Here is a 17,509-nt window from a genome sequence, read left to right on the forward strand (position 1 = left end):
TTGCTAACATTAAATAATGTTTGTTTTTCCTTACCTGCTGAGAGAGCTGCTGCAGGTAGGTACTGCCTCTGGTCGGCACTTCTCTCAACTTGTAGTGGGTGTGACAGTGTAGCCAAGGGTCGCCCCTACATTCGTGGGAACTTTGCAGCAGAGGAAGTACACCGTATGCTGACAAATTTTAAAAGATGCCCTTGCCCTGGGTGTAGACCAGAATACAAAAGAACAACACTATCACCTACATCACAGAATTAAAACCATAACCCAAATCATTAAAAATGAAACTGGTGGGTACTCCAGGTACAAAGTGCCCCCAGGCTCCCCATAGACTCAAAACCTTGAGTCAAGGCAAGTGGATAGCAAAGGAACAGAGAGTTCCCTATGCTTCCTCTCCCAACACCATGCCAGCCACAGATGAAGGTCCTAAAGTGTTACAATTTTCAAACAGTATGTCCTTGAGGTAGTGTGAGGCAAAGATGGATTTGCATTTCCAGAACGTCAACTGCAAGATCATAGAGAGAGAATTTCTGTCTAAATGCCAGGGAAGCTGCGACTGCCATAATTTCGTGAGCCTTAACCTTAATTAAAGGAAAGAATCTGAGAGTGGGCTTCTGATATCAACTCTCTCAGAAAAAAGGAAAGGACATTTTTTGAGAGCGGATGAACCAGGCTTCTTACAGAGCACCAGAGGTTGCTCGAAGGGCCTCTAATCTTTTCCGTCCTGTGAAGGTAGTCCCTGAGACACCTCACTGGACAGAGAAGTCTCTATTCTTCTTCACGTCCTATGACGTCCATAAGATTCTTGATTATGAAGGATCAAGGCCAGGGCTTATAAGGGTCATGATCTTTAGCGAGGCAACCAAGAGAAAGACAGCAAACTGTGTCCCCTTGCGCAAAACCTACTCTCTTGTCTATTGCCTGCAACTCAATAATACGTTTGGCAGTAGCAAGAGCCATTAAAAAGAGTTTTCTTGGTGAGATTCCTCAGTGAGACAGAACGGAGAGGTTTGAACTGAGGACCTGAAAGCCATTTCAGTACTCCTAAGTTCCAAGAAACGCTGGAAGAACTTTCTTGCTTATTCGTATCAAAGAATTTGATTAAGTCACCGATGTCTTGATTAGAAGACAGATCCATTTTCTGTGTTTAAAAACTAAGCTGAGCATCAACCTATACCCTTTGATGGTAGAGGTCGATAATTTCCTGACAGACTTCAGGAATATTAAAAAATCAGCTATTTGACTTATAGATGTCTCAGAAGAGACGTTATTGCAGCTGCACCACCTTCTGAAGACTGCCCATTTGGATTGGCAGAGCTTTGTAGAAGACACTCGTCTGCGCCTCGCAATCGCTCTGCAGCCTGTCGCAAAAAGCCTTTTGCTCTGACGAGGTGCCTGACAATTTAAAGCTTGTCAGGGCCACAGCGGACAACCCTTGGTGGAATCTGAGGAAGTGGGGTTGTCTGAGCAGTGACCGTTTTTGTGGGAGGAGTCTTGGATAATCCACCAGGAGCTGAATCAGATCTGGGAACCATTCCTTGTTCGGCCAAAAGGGAGCGACTAGGGTCGTGGAGGTGCTCTGATACGTAGACAGTTTATTGGGTACCTCCCTGATCATCCTGAAGGGAGGGAAGGCGTGCACATCTAAGCCTGTCCAGTCCAGACGCTTGGCATCCATCGCCCATGCTCAAGGATCCACGACCGGAGAGCAAAAGAGCAGAAGACAGTGATTTCTCGACATTGTGAAGAGACCTTCTGTGGGCTTGCCCCATAGTCTCCACAGATCGTCGCAGTCTAACGGGTCTAAGGTACATTCGATCGGAAGGACCTGTTTGAGGCGGCTTAGTTCATCCGCAATAATGTTCATTCTCCCTTGAATGAACTGGGTAATACAAGTGACTTGATTCTCCTCTGCTCACAGAAGATCCCTCACCATCTCGCACAGAGAGAAGGAATGAGCACCCCTCCTGCTGGCAATGTAAGAAAGTGCAGTGGTGTTGTCCTCATGCACTAGTATCTTCTTGCCACAGACTAGATCCGAGAAGGACTGAAGGCCCAGGTGAACTGCTCTTGGTTCCTTCACATTGATGTAAGACTTCTATTGCAATGTCGTCCATGTTCCAGAGGCTTCGCGGCTGTCCAGGAGAGCAACCCAGCCTAGGTTGGAAGCGTCTGAATAAAACTGAAGGTCGGGGCTCACTTGAGGAAGAGACTTTCCTTCCTGAAGTCTTTCTTCACAAGACCACCATTGGAGATCCTCTTTGATTTCTGTCATCAGGAAGATGAAAGAGCCTGGTTGGGTCTTTATGCATCTGTTCACTTTCAGGAAAAACTGAAGGGGTCTCATGTGCAGTCTGCCTAATCTCACAAACTGCTCTACTGATGCAAGGGTCCCTAAAAGACTCGTCCACTGCACTGCCGAGCAGGAAGGAAGTGCAAGGAACTGACTGACAGTCTGGAGGCAGTTGTCGACTCTTGGGTGAAAAAGCCCGAAAAGTCTGAGAATCCAGTGTCATCCCAAAATAGGGAACCTCCTGAGTCAGTGTCATTAGGGATTTCTTCTCATTTATGAGAATGTCTAACTCCTGCGTTAGGCAAAGAGTTCTTCTCAAGTCCTCCGCACAATTCTCCTCCAATGAAGAGCGGAGAAGCCAATCGTCCAGGCATAAGTTGATGTTGATTCCCAGAAGGTGAAGCCAATTCCTTGGAGGAGAAAGGATTTGTGTGAAAACTTGTGGGGCTGTCGACAAATTGAAGCACAGGGCCTGAAACTGTAGTACTCTACCCTGAAAAATGAAGCCTAGAAATTTATGTGAGTCTGGATGAACAGGAATGTGAAAATATGCATCCTGCATATCCAGGGTTACCATCCAGTCCCCCTGCTGCACTGAAGACATCACTGAGCGAACGGTCTCCATATGAAACTTCACCTTCAAGATGAACACGTTCAGGGCACTGACGTCCAGAACGGGCCTTCAGCCCCCCGAGGCCTCTGGAACCATGAAAAGACAATTGTAAAAACCTTCTGAGTGGCAATCTAGCACCTCTTCCACCGCTCCCTTGATGATCATGGATTTGACTTCCTGAGAGAGAGCCAAAAACTTTGAGGAACCTTCTGAATACGCTGTCAAGGCGAATGGCGATGTTACTAAGGGAGGAGCTTTCATGAAAGGAATGGCGTAGCCCTCCTTGAGAACCTCAACCACCCAAAGTTCCGCTCCTCTGCACTCCCATTCCTTCCAAAAAAGGTAGAAGTCTGGCTCCTACTTGGGTTCAGAGGACTAACTTCTCATTTCTTGAAGTTAGTCTTGAAGAAAGACTTCTTAATGGACTTCGAAGGAGGTCACAAGTTTGATCTGGGTCCTAGTTTGGGTTTTTGTCCTCCCCCCACAAAAAGGCTGAGGCTGTAAAGGGGAGAACGATCTTGACGTGGAAGGCATAGACTCCCTCGGACGCCTAGTGGACTGTGCTAACAGGTTGGTGGTAGACTTCTTCTGCAAGTCTGAAAGAGTCTCCTTCACTGTGACTTGCGGAAAGAGGTGAGACTTATCTAAAGGAGCGAAAAGTAGAGCTGACTTCTGTGTCAGCGAGACTCCTTTCGAGGTGAAAAAACACCAGAGCTCCCTCTTTTTTAGCACACCCATTGAAAAGAGTGAGGCAGGTTCTGAAGAGACATCTCTAACTGCCCTGTCGGCGCACAAAAGAACTCCCGGCCAATCAGAAGCAAGGTCTTCAGCAAGATCTGGACAGCCCTCAAAAAAACCTCAAAAACCTTAAAAATGTTCTTGATAAGGTGATCAAGTTTGGAGGAGGAAAACATAATCTTGGCCACAGAAAAGGCTGTTCTACGAGCCAAATCCACCAGACCGGAAAAGCCCCCTGGGAGGAGGCAGAGACTCCCAAGGAAGGAGCTTCTCTGGTGGCTTAAAACGAGTACCTCATCTTTAATAACTTGCTGGGCAGAAAAGCGAATGTTGCTTTGCCCTGCTTTCTCTTAGAGGCCAGCCAGTTATGTACCTCTCAGAGAGCCTTCTTCAAGGAGGAGGAAATAACCAGTTTGGGTAACCTGGTAGGCTCCGACGACTGCTTTCTCATGAGGAAGGTAGAAGCTGGAGAAGTAGGAGCAGCAGGAACAAAGAAATCTGGAATGCTATCCAGGAGAAATCGCAAAAGAGACAAGTATGCTGAAGAGGGACCGTATCCTGAACAACCTCTTCCTCCTCTGAAGAGATAGGAGACAAAGACCTGTCTTTGGTTTCAGGAACTGAAGAGGTTTTCTTTAAAAAAGCCATAAGCAGTCAATTGACGCTGGAGTGGGGCTAACGAATCTCCTTAAACCAATAACGATGGCGACTGATGACAGGAAGGTGCTTGGGACCCAGAAGAAGTGGCTGGGCGCTCGGCTTTTGGCACTGGGCGCTCAAAAGTGGAAGTCTGGCTTAGTCAGTGGGCGCCGGGTGCTCGTACGAAGTCAGGCGCTTTGGGCACTTATAGCGCTCAGGACTGTCTCCCAATGAATGACGAAGGCAAGCTGGACAAGCAGGCTGGTCCTGAAAGCTGCAGGAAGGCTGTGGGCTAACCTTCCTGTACCTCTTGACTGCCAGAGGAGAGATATCACCAAGATCCGCATGTCCCTTGAGCGGGTGCGAAGAAGCAGGGAAGCGATACGGGTGCTTCTTGTCCGGGCTGGAAGCTTCCAAATCTGAGGAAAGCTGATGCACTGAAACACCTTTCCAATGGCACTGGCGCTTAGTTGAAGCCTGGGAATGAACAACAGGCTTGACAGAGGGGGCGACTGCCCGTGGGCAAACCCCACCAGCCTCTGTTGGACCTCTGGTATGTCGTCTTCCTGATGCGGGGGAGCAGGACAGGGACTTTTGTCTAGGAGCACTGGTGGGATGGACAGCCACCTCCTCAACATTCACAACACTGTCACTTCTTGCTGCACTCTCATTATTCACATTTTCCTCCATCAGAGATCTAATAGCAGATCCCATCTCCATAATGGTATTGGATAATAATCCAAACTTCTGATCAAACCTTGATTCAAGGCTGGCACTGGTGTGGAGAGGGGAATCATGGGAACCTGGAACAGGAGTAGATGGTAAAGTAGGACTTAGAATGGGAGAAACAGGAGCAACTGGAAGAGTAACAGCTCTATCATCCCCTACATTAGGAAAAGGAATAGAATCTGTACTGGCCCTATTCTCAGCCCTAAGGGCTGCTTTCCTCTTTCTATCTCTTTCAAGTTTTTCTAGATGAGATTTTAAGGTTTTCCATTTTTTATCCTCCCAATCCTGACACTCTATGCAAGTATTATCCTTACTGCATTCTTGCCCCCTACATCTAGTGCATTTAGTATGAGAAGCGTAAGAAAACTTAGTTAACCTAGTTTTACAACCCTCTGAACAGAAGCGAATACTGGATGAACTGGAATCCAACATTGTTAACTAAAGTAATTCCTAAAGTTAACCAGGAAAACAATCCACCAATGATTGAAAGCACAAAACAACAAATTCTGAATACTTCACCAAGATCGGGCAAATAACTATCCAAAAAGCAATGAAGCAGCTGCGGAAAACTCCCGATGTTGATCGGAAGCCTGCAGGAAATGAATTGAGCTCTCTGCTGAGTTGTTCCTTTGAGTCCCGGATAGTGAGCAGGGCCTTGTCACCTACACACAAATGATAGAAGCACCGCCAAGCAAATTTTGGATTTTTACGCTGCCGTAGGTTAGGAACCAATTGCTACGTAATTACTTGGTAAGTTACTTATATAAAAACAAAATACAGAAAATGTTGAATATTACCCTATAAATGTTTGGCTAGGCCTATTGATCCTTTTTCTTATCTGTAAAAAGTAGGGTACACTATAATATGCAGTATGGTTTTTATTAATAAGTATATGCACTACATTTGTATTAGATTTTCATAATCAATAATGTATTCTTTTACAGTCATTATGCAAATATAACTGATCATTACAGTGCTCACTGACCTCCTAGAATGTCCATTTAGCCTAATTCTGAGCCCATATGCTTGAGGACTGAATTATTCACTCCTTGAGAGAAAAAAAATTTTATACACTTCATAGTGAGGTAAAACAGTACTATAAAAATAATGTACTTCCATACAGAATTAACATCAGTAATAGTTGGTAGATAATACTGATAATGAGTAAGAAGTTCAATTAAAACGTAACATTGAAAAATTTCATATAATGGAAAAAACTATTAAACACCAGTAAATGCTTTCGAATATAATTAAAGAACAACATCAAAAGATAATTCAGTAGATTCTTTCGAACATAATTAAATAAAAACAGTAAACTATGTTCGTCTCAAATATTCAATAAAAGTGGGACATATCATTACCAGTTACCATTCATTCTAGGCCTACTGTATGTGACCCCCATTAAACCATTTACTGTATTTGTAAAAACAATATTCCCAACTTCCTTACTTGATATATCTGAATTCTCCTCCATTTTCGTAAAAATATTCTGTTTCAATTTGACATTTCTGATGATGTTAAAATGAAAATTGGCATTTGTAAGATTGAGAAGTTGTTGTTCATCCAAACCGGTTTAAACATTTGGTGTTGCAGGCGTGCCAACTGAACTTCATACGTTAGTGCATTTCCCCACCCTTCAGTGAAGCGAACTGCATTTCAGTTAAAGAAAGGATGCTATAAATTATATAATATTTTTGGTAATTATACCTTATTTACTAACGTAATATAACATTCTTTTAACATAAAAATCTTTAAAAGATGATAATCTGATAACATTAGATATGACAAACTCTATCCACTTCTGATTTTTACATGAAATAACATTCTTTTAACAATGCTCTCTATGCAGATGATACACTGATAGTATGGCTGTTGAGGCTCTTCATGTCTAAACATAATGAAATATTTCATAAAATTATTTGGACAAAATACTTTAAAAAATTGCATATTACAAGGAATTTTCTTGCAGTTTTAGTTTTTAATTGTTTCAATTGATTCTATTTTTCATATTATTAAAAAAAATTCTCAAACTAATTAATATTTGGACTATAAAAAAAGAAATAGGATCTGAACAATATGTTTTGTAAAGTGATGCAGTATTAAGTATTGTGAGTGTACATACCTACTTTGAAATCTTGAGTATATCCTGCAACAGTGACAATGCCACTTCACCAGCTGAACTTTTCCTTTTCCTACTTTCTAGTCACCATATTTTGGTTAAATTATTATCTGCTGTTTTCTAAGACAACTTCTCTGATGATGATTTTAACAACAGGTCATTAACATATGACTATGGCACAATGAGGGCCTACAAGTTGATCAATGGCAGATACAAACATTTACCTAAAATTCTTTGGATATAAATTCCACTATATTATTTCTTGTTTTCAACACGGTAACATCACTTCAACAGTGTCTTTCCAGATAATTAACATTTTTGATAAACTTTTATCTAGCATGTTATCTAATGCTGTATTTCCATATCATGCTCCAGCAACCTTATTCCTCTGTACTATTCTTACCATAGTGAATCCTTACTTGTTTAATAACAAACCCACAACTTAACCTCAAATACAGTCTCTCCTTTTTTTCTTAAGCATTCCTCTCCTTAATGTCCCTAGTACTTCCATGATCTCTCTTATAACATGTCATGCATCATCTCCCCTCCTTATAAGGTGCCCAAACCATCAAAATCTCGACTCTTGGGCTTTATTTAAAACTTCAGTGACTTTTGATGATCCCCTGATATAATATTCATTGAACAGTTCATTGCATAATTTGTTTTGGCAGATATTTTATAGGTGGATGCTCTTCCTGACCCCAATCCTCCCTATACAGGCTTGGCAAGGATAAAAAAAATAATCATTACTAAGAGCAGTGCAAAACTATTAACAACAAATGTGTGGCAAGTCCACTCCTAGGGTTAATTTCTCTTGCACACACTTGCATTTTTATATTTTTAATGATACTAAATTCAAATACAATTATTTAACTTTGAAATGTGACCAAGACCAGCATTCTATCATGACAAAGAAATTTACAACAATCAATAAAAGAAAATTGTCTGTAGGCTCAAGTGTTAAGTCTGAACAGTGTGTTTTATCACTTTCAGGTTTTGAACCTGCCCAAAAATCACAAAAGCTAGAAACAAGTATTATTTAAAAAAAAAAATGTTTTATTACCCTTTTGTTCTCATCTTTTTATCATGTTCTCATATTCTGTGGCCAGTTATCAATGATTAGTTCACTGGATATTTTTAGTTTTCATCTTACCATGACCATGACCCCTATCTCTTCAGATGTCCTATTTTCTATTGGTGTTTCTTCCATGTCAACATCCTCCAGTTCAAAATCAGTATCTTCCTTCACTATAATTTTCCAATTTCCATCCTTGACATACTTTGACCCTTGTACATCTTTTCTATTCTTCTTCACTCAGTTTACTATTCTAAATACTGTACTTTCCTCTCTCAACTTCCTCTGTGCTCTTGCCACCTACCTCTTGGCCTCCCTCCTCATCTCTCATATTTGGCCAATGCTTGTTTGACAATAACGCTAAAACAATCATTTATTACTTTTAAATTAAACACTGCTGAATTACAAAATACAGCATTATACAAATCAGTATTTATAACAAGCCATTAATAAAAAATATATACCTTACAATTCAAAGTTATATGGGGTTAAAAGGACAGAGATGCCTCAAAACTTACTAGCCCACAAGAGGAAACACTCATCACAATAAACTGCAAATGTGTCATCACTTTACCAATCTATTCTTAAACTGATAGGTAGTGGGACTGTTCAGAATCTCAACTGATACTCTGTTCACGAAATGAGGTGGTTATCTTATATGTGAGAAGTGTCACTGCAGAGGAACTGCCTGACAAAATCCTCACTATTAAGATGGAAAGTCATTTGGAATGGATGAAGCAACAAAACAAATGCTCTTAATTCCAATTGACTAGTATGGAACTCACCCACTAGCTTGATCTGACAACTTGAACACCTGCAATCCAACTACAGGATACAGTGCCTTCAAATCCCTCTGAGGCATCTGGAATCTACAACAATAGGTGGAGAGGGGACAGCAATGGTCAATTTAACAGAGAATGTTACCAATCAAGGCTTGTTAGGATACCCTCAAGCAAGGTTACATGAAGATCCAGCAGCACATAAAATGGCAGATTGCTGTTATTCAGCAACAAGTAGGCTCTGCTCCTACAGAAGATGAGATGGTCTGAAAGAATATACTATAATTTGAAGCAGTCTTGAAGGCAAGAGCCACCTGCACAAGACACCAAAATCATCAGCATTTGACTAAGCAGACCCAATTTAGTGGAATACTATAGACAATGATTTGCCCATAAATCTTAAGAAAATGCCACTTCCAACTAGTTAAGGCTGTAAGGAAGAGTTAACATCAGGTTCAGTATGAGAAATCCTCAAGGTCTTTTGGAGATTATAAGCTGCAGTTGTCCACATAAGTAACCTTTAAAGATTCCTCTGTAAATTATATAGTCACATGAATGCCAAGATGAATACCTGTGTGGTGGCCCCTCTAAACACAGATTATATAATGAAAAATCCTTGCCATGTCTGAATACCAATATAGGACCCAAAGCTAGAGACTATGCCCTAATCTCTTTGAACCTGTATAAACATTCAAATGCTGACCTTCCATAAGCACTCTGAAAGACTTTTCAACTGGAGCTACACATTATAATTTGCTTAATGTATTAAGTTTTGTATCATTCATATTAATAAAGTGCTTTATAAATTGTATTATTATCATCACCATTTAGTACAGTACATGAACTTATGTATACATGTACTGTACTTAGATTTTATATGTCGTTCGTGTTAGTAAAGTGTTCTATAAATTGTACTATTATCATCACAATTTAGTCCAGTAACTGCTGTACAGTTTTTAGGTTCTATATATTGTATTAATAAAATACTCTTTAAAATACAAGTACAGTACTGTATTAGTATTGTGTTTTAGTATGAAAAAACATAAACAGTACTGTACGTATTGACTTAGTGTATACCAAGTTGAACTTATGAACAAATTCATGATACGAACCACCATTCAGAATATAACTCATTTGTACATAGAGAGCGTCAATACTGTATTTTCACTCTTCTCACACTACCCTGACTTTGGGGAACATTATTAGCTGACAAGTAAAACTGTGGTACAGGGTGGGGCAGAACCAATTGAGCAGTTTACAAGAGTCAATGCTCGAGGGGAAGGGAGGGGAGTGGGGGGAGGGTGGTGTTGTTGGCCTCCTCAGACATCCCCATTTCAGTAGCCGACATGGTGTGGACGGGAGTACATCGTGGTTTTGCTGTGCGCGCATATTTTGAGAACAATCAATCTGTGATTGCAATGCAGAGAGCTTTTTGGCGACGGTTCAATATTCCACGCAACAATGCTGTTCCTCAGGCGAACACAATTCGGTCCTGGGTTAGGCTGTTGGAGGCAACTGGTAGCACACTAAGAACAGATACACATGGCAGACGCAGGTCCATCAGAACACCAGAAAATGTCGAGAGGGTGAGAGCAGCAATCATCCAGTCGCAAAATTTCATGCAACCTAGATTGGAAGAGATTATTGAAAATGAAGGCTTGGGGGACATGTGGTTTCAGCAGGATGGGGCTACAGCTCGCACAGCCCGAATTTCACTCAATGTTTTGAGAAACATGTTTCCCAGACGCCTGGTGTCTCTAAGGGGTGATTTAGGATGGCCTGCGCGGTCACCTGATTTGAGCGTTTGCGACTTCTTTCTTTGAAAGAAAGAGTGTTCAAAAGTCGCCCTCACACCCTACCACAGCTAAGGGAGCGGATTATTGAAGAAGTTAACGCCATACCCCGCAGTATGTGTGAACGTGCTGTAGAAAACTTCAGAGAACGACTCCAACAGTGTGTTGCAGCTAACAGCCACCATCTTGCTGACATTATTTTCAGAACATAAGAATTGTAAATGCTAACCTCGAGAATAATACACTTTCTTCTCTATGTACCTCCATTACTTTGTTATATCTCCTCAAAACTGCTCAATTGGTTCTGCCCCACCCTGTATGTTAAAAGGGTTTACCAGCAAATCATGCAATAGCAAGAATATCATAATCTAGTGGAAATTTTGTAATACAGTAGACCCCTAGTATACATGAGGGTTATGGACCACAACCACCCACAAATAGCTGAAATTCGCGAATACTTGAGACCTTTCTCTAAAAATGCTTATAACTGCCTATTTTAATAGTTCAAACACCAAAACTACCTTAGTCTCCCCTCTAAAAATGATTATAACTGCCTATCTATTTTAATAGTTCAAACAACAAATATACCTCAAACTATCATCCTAAAACACTTTAATATTATTTCAGTCATCTTACAACATTATATTATTTCAAAGTCATCTTACAACATCACTCTTTACCCTTAAAAATATAAGGCTTACAGCTATGTGTGAACACTCCTACAACTGTTACTCTTACCAAGTCGAAAACTAATCCAGTTACCCCTATATTCAGGTACACACAGAATTCAAGCCTTACTATTTTCTTTTAACACAGATAGGGTAACATTGGTACATCATTTGGCAAACATTAAAAAAAAAAAAAAACATTTCATTGATACAGTATTTTGCTGTGTTTACATTAACCTTAAACGCTGACTGGACGTATCATACGTCGACTAAAATTGTCTGTTGGGTGCCGAGTGAACGTACCGTACGTCGACTACAAAAAATTTCAACCTTCGGTCAACTCTGACTCGATCGAAATGGTCGAAAAACGCAATTGTAAACTAAAACTCTTACATTCTAGTAATATTCAATCATTTACCTTCATTTTGCAACAAATTGGAAGTCTCTAACAAAATATTTCGATTTATGGTGAATTTTTTAAAAAACTTTTTCCTTACGCCCGCACGGTAACTCGGCCGAAAATTTAAGAAATTCTTTCGTCATTTTGTTGTAATTTTTGCACTGTTTTATATTAGCCGTTACATAAAGTTTTATATATGAAAATGTGCGAAATTTCATGTAAAATACAGCAAAATACAACCCATGGTTGTAGCTTTTATCAGTTTGGAAATATTTTCATATAAACCACGATAACTGCCAAAATTTCAACCTTCGGTCAACTTTGACTCTACCGAAATGGTCAAAAAACGCAATTGTAAGCTAAAACTCTTACATTCTAGTAATATTTAATCATTTACCTTCATTTTGCAACAAATTGGAAGTCTCTAGCACCATATTTCGATTTATGGTGAATTTCTGAAAAAACTTTTTCCTTACGTCCCGCCAGAAATTCTTTTTCATCACGTTGTCGTAATGTTTGCACCGCTTTATATTAGTCGTTACATAAAGTTTTATATATGGAAATGTGCACAATTTCATGTAGAATACAACAGAAAATAACTCATGGTTGTAGCTTTTATCAGTTTTGAAATATTTTCATATAAATCACAATAACTGCCAAAATTTCAACCTTCGGTCAACTTTAACTCGACCGAAATGGTAAAAACGCAATTGTAAGCTAAAACTCTTACATTCTAGTAATATTCAATCATGTACCTTCATTTTGCAACAAACTGGAAGTCTCTAGCACAATGTTTCGATTTATGGTGAATTTCTGAAAAAAAAAACTTTTTCCTTACGCTCTGCGCATGTAACTCGGCGAACATCTCAGAAATTTTTTCGTCACGTTGTCGTAATGTTTGCATCGTTTACATTAGTCGTTACATAAACTTTTATATATGAAAATGTGTGCAATTTCATGTAGAATACAACAGAGAATAGCTCATGGTTGTAGCTTTTATCAGTTTTGAAATATTTTCACATAAATCACAATAACTGCCAAAATTTCAACCTTCGGTAAACTTTAACTCGACCGAAATGGTCGAAAAATGCAATTGTAAGCTAAAACTCTTACATTCTAGTAATATTCAATCATTTACCTTCATTTGCAGTAAATTGGAAGTTTCTAGCACAATATTTCGATTTATGGTGAATTTTTGAAAAAAAACATTTTCCTTATGTCCGCGCGGGAACTCGGCCAAACATCTCAGAAATTCTTTTGTCACGTTGTCGTAATGTTTGCACCGTTTTATATTAGTCATTACATAAAAGTTTTATATATGAAAATGTGCGCAATTTCATGTACAATACAACAGAAAGTAACTCATGGTTGTAGCTTTTATCAGTTTTGAAATATTTTCATATAAATCACGATAAATAGAAAAAATTCTACTTTCGGTCAACTTTAACTCGACCGAAATGGTCGAAAAATGCAATTGTAAGCTAAAACACTTACAGTCTAGTAATATTCAATCAATTAGCTTCATTTTTCAACAAACGGGAAGTCTCTAGCACAATATACCTTATTTATGGTGAATTTTTGAAAAAAACATTTTTTTATGTCCGAGCATTACGAATTCATGCATCATTTTGTGATAATATTTTCTCTGTGTTGCTTTGATCGTTTTACAATTTGTTATATACCAAAATCATCGCAATTTAGTGTACAATACAAAGAAAAAAAATAACCCGTTAGCTTTAACCGTTTTGCTTTACAGCGATTTGTATAAAATTATATGAAATTTTTTTTTGCCCTGTCATATATTTCAATATTTATATATGATAATGATATTTTTCATTTCTGATGGTTGCATACTAAACTTCAGGCAATGAGAAAAAAGGAGCCAAAAATGAACTCTTAATCTTAAAACTAAGCGTGCTGTGATTTTTTGAAAAAACTTTTTTCCGCTTTAGCGCTAACTCCTGAACGCCCGGCATACGGGAGACGTTTTTGTAAATAGAGGCTCGGCGTTAGAGGGTTAATATTAATACTGTATTTGAAAATTTGTAAATTTTTTTATCATAAAAATTGTATTTAGTCACAAAAATAATAAAATTAAAATAATTAGCGAATATTTAGATTTATGAACTTGAGACTCCCCCCTCTCAAAACACTTGTAACTGCCTATTTTAATAGTTCAGACACCAAATATACCTTAAACTATCATCCTAAAACACTTATAATATCATTTCAAAGTCATCTTACAACATTACCCTTAAAAATATATGGCTTACAGCTATGCGTGAACACTTCTACAACTGTTATTCTTACCAAGGCAAAAACTATTCAAGTTACCCCTACAAGCAGGCACACACAGTATTCAAGCCTTACCATTTTTCTTTTAACGTAGATAGGGGTAACATTGGTACATTGTTTGGCGAACATTTTTTAAGGAAAAAGAAAGATTTTATTGATACAGTATTTTCCTGTTTACACTAATATTAATACTGTATTTGAAAATTAGTAAATCATTTTTTTATCATAAAAAATGTAGTCACAAAAATAAAATAATTAGCAAATATTTTAGGTATGCTCTATGAACTTGAGACCCCCTCTAAAAATGCTTATAACTGCCTATTTTAATAGTTCAAACAACAAATATACCTTAAATTATCATACTAAAACACTTTAATATCATTTCAAAGTCATCTTACAACATAACCCTTAAAAATATATGGCTTACATCTACGCGTGAACAGTCCTACAACTTTTACTCTTACCAAGGTGAAAACTAATTAAGTTACCCTATATTCAGGCCCACTTTTCCTTTCATACAGTATTCAAGCCTTTCCATTTTCTTTTAACATAGATAGGGGTTACATTGGTACATCGTTTGACGAACATTTTTTAAGAAAAAAAAAATTTTACTGTATTGATATTTTGCTGTGCATTATTAATATTAATGTTTGAAAATTACTAAGTGATTTTTTTATCATAAAAAATGTAGTCATGAAAATAAAATGAAAACAATTAGCAAATATTTTAGATATGCTCTATGAAAAAATCTGTGAATAGGCGAATTTTCCGCTAATTATTTGGAGTTATGTTCCACAGACAAAAAAAAAAAAATGCTGTGCAAGCCTACATCCTATAAAATCAAGATCTTAAAATACTGCACCAGCAGTCCATCTGCATGCACTAAGGAAATTTGTGATGGAACATGGGTACACAGCTTATAATGTATATATATTACTGTATTTTGTAAACTGTACAAGTTTTTTAGTTTCATTTTACTGGTATGTCAAGTTCAGAAATGTTTATTCAGTACTAAAATAAATCAGCATTAAAACAGAAAGACAGTATTTTTAAAATAAAGGAACTGAAAACATTACAACGATCAATTTGCTGTACAAACCGAAGTCACTGTACTTCAATGCACTAAGACAGTCATACATACAAACTGCATCAATCACAAAAAAGTGTATTTGTGCCTAGATCAAATTTATTCTTTTATTACCCCTTTAACGCCGACTGGACGTATTTTACGTCGACAAAAGTTGTCTGTCGGGTGCCAAGTGGACATAAAATACGTCGACTACAAAAAGTTTTTTTTAATATTCGCGGTAAAATACTTATAGGCCTCGTTTGCGAAAAATTTTAAATCACGCGCCTTGAGGGATGCTGGGAGTTCATGGATCACTCTGTTGTTTTGTTTACAAGCGTGACCCAGCTGCGCATGCGTGAATTTCTTTCTTATCCTAAAAGAAAGCATCAGCTAACTCTGTTGAAAATCTCAGAAATTCTTTAGTCACTTTGTCGTAATTTTTGCACCATTTTCTATTAGCCTTTACATAAAGTTTTATATATGAAAATGTGTGCAATTTCATGTAGAATACAACAAAATATAACTCATGGTTGTAGCTTTTATCAATTTTGACGTATTTTCATATAAATCACGATAAGTGCCAAAATTTCAACCTTCGGTCAAATTTGACTCAACCGAAATGGTCGAAAAATGCAATTGTAAGCTAAAACTCTTACATTCTAGTAATATTCAATCATTTATCTACATTTTGCAACAAACAAGAAGTCTCCAGCACAATATTTCGATTTATGGTGAATTTTTGAAAAAACTTTTTCCTTACGTCCGCACTAACCCAGCTGAAAATCTCAGAAATTCTTTAGTCACTTTGTCGTAATTTTTGCACTGTTTTCTATTAGTCGTTACATAAAGTTTTATATATGAAAATGTGTGCAATTTCATGTAGAATACAACAAAAAATAATTCATGGTTGTAGCTTTTATCAATTTTGACATATTTTCATATAAATCACGATAACTGCCAAAATTTCAACCTTCAGTCAACTTTGACTCTACCGAAATGGTCGAAAAATGCAATTGTAAGCTAAAACTCTTACATCCTAGTAATATTCAATCATTTACCTACATTTTGCAACAAACAAGAAGTCTCTAGCACAATATTTCGATTTATGGTGAATTTTTGAAAAAAACTTTTTCCTTACGTCCACGCTAACTCTGCTGAAAATCTTGTAAGAGCCTGACGCTGTCTCTTACAAACAAGTGTGTGTTCGTGTGTTTGTTGTCCATCGGAGTGGACAAGACAACAAGAGCACCTCGTTTTCTTTCTCTAAAGGAACGCGATTCCAACCATACAATATTTCCATCTGTTTCTCCCTAACCATTGTTGTCTTGATGTATGTACAATCACCACTACTTGCATTGCCATGCAAGCATTCTAATCATGTACTCATAGTGTTCCAACGAATCTTCTGTATCAAATTGTATGTATGTTTCTGTTTGTGAAGACGCCGAATGTCTCACCACTCCGATGGACGACGAACACACACGTGTTTGGAAGAGACGGTGTCAGGCTCTTACAATCTCAGAAATTCTTTAGTCACTTTGTCGTAATTTTTGCACCATTTTATATTAGCCATTACATAATGTTTTATATATGAAAATGTGCGCAATTTCATGTAGAATACACCAAAAAATAATTCATGGTTGCAGCTTTTATCAATTTTGAAATATTTTCATATAAATCACAGTAAGTGCCAAAATTTCAACCTTCGGTCAACTTTGACTGACTCGACCGAAATGGTCGAAAAATGCAATTGTAAGCTAAAACTCTTACATTCTAGTAATATTCAATCATTATCTTCATTTTGCAACAAACGAGAAGTCTCTAGCACAATATTTCGATTTATGGTGAATTTTTGGAAAAAACTTTTTCCTTACATCCGCACGTGCTAAATGCTGAAAATCTCAGAAATTCTTTAGTCACTTTGTCGTAATTTTTGCACCATTTTATATTGGCCATTACATAATGTTTTATATATGAAAATGTGCGCAATGTCATGTAGAATACAACAAAAAATAATTCATGGTTGTAGCTTTTATCAGTTTTGAAATATTTACATATAAATCACGGTAAGTGCCAAAATTTCAACCTTCAGTCAACTTTGACTCAACCGAAATGGTCGAAAAATGCAATTGTAAGCCAAAACTCTTACATTCTAGTAATATTCAATAATTTACCTTCATTTTGCAACAAACGAGAAGTCTCTAGCACAATATTTCGATTTATGGTGAATTTTTGAAAAAACTTTTTCCTTACGTCCGCGCGCGCTAACTCTGCTGAAAATCTCAGAATTTCTTTGGTCACTTTG

General features: G+C 37.8%; 1 protein-coding gene across 4 annotated transcripts in view; it reads right to left on the reverse strand.

Moving 5' to 3' along the window:
- Positions 1-17,509, reverse strand: part of LOC136832815 (ubiquitin carboxyl-terminal hydrolase 24-like) — a 374,979-nt gene that overhangs the window by 35,781 nt on the left and 321,689 nt on the right. The gene's annotated exons all lie outside the window — the stretch shown is intronic.

This window comes from Macrobrachium rosenbergii, chromosome 4, assembly GCF_040412425.1.
Source record: "Macrobrachium rosenbergii isolate ZJJX-2024 chromosome 4, ASM4041242v1, whole genome shotgun sequence".
In the NCBI taxonomy this organism is placed as follows: Eukaryota; Metazoa; Arthropoda; class Malacostraca; order Decapoda; family Palaemonidae; genus Macrobrachium; species Macrobrachium rosenbergii.